Here is a 332-nt window from a genome sequence, read left to right as displayed (position 1 = left end):
TTTTTTTTTTTTTTTTTTTTTTTTTTTTTTTTTTTTTTTTTTTTTTTTTTTTTTTTTTTTTTTTTTTTTTTTACTTTTTCTCTTTTCTTGTGCGTTTTTTTGGTATGCATTCACAATATGCGAGTCTTTCAAATTGCAACTCGATCTTAATCAATAGAACCACTAGAATCATTATCAATCTTCCTAAAATCTGGTATACAATATATCGAAAGAAAAAAATGAAATTAAATACTTCTACTCATATACATTTTCTCAAGAAATGGAGGTACATTAATTAATACAACTATTAAGATTTTACTAATTGTTCTCATGCTCTAGTTGAGCAGAGACAG

The sequence above is a fragment of the Camelina sativa genome, chromosome 4 (genome assembly GCF_000633955.1).
Source record: "Camelina sativa cultivar DH55 chromosome 4, Cs, whole genome shotgun sequence".
NCBI classification, from domain to species: Eukaryota; Viridiplantae; Streptophyta; class Magnoliopsida; order Brassicales; family Brassicaceae; genus Camelina; species Camelina sativa.
Note: the sequence above shows the minus strand (reverse complement) of the source record.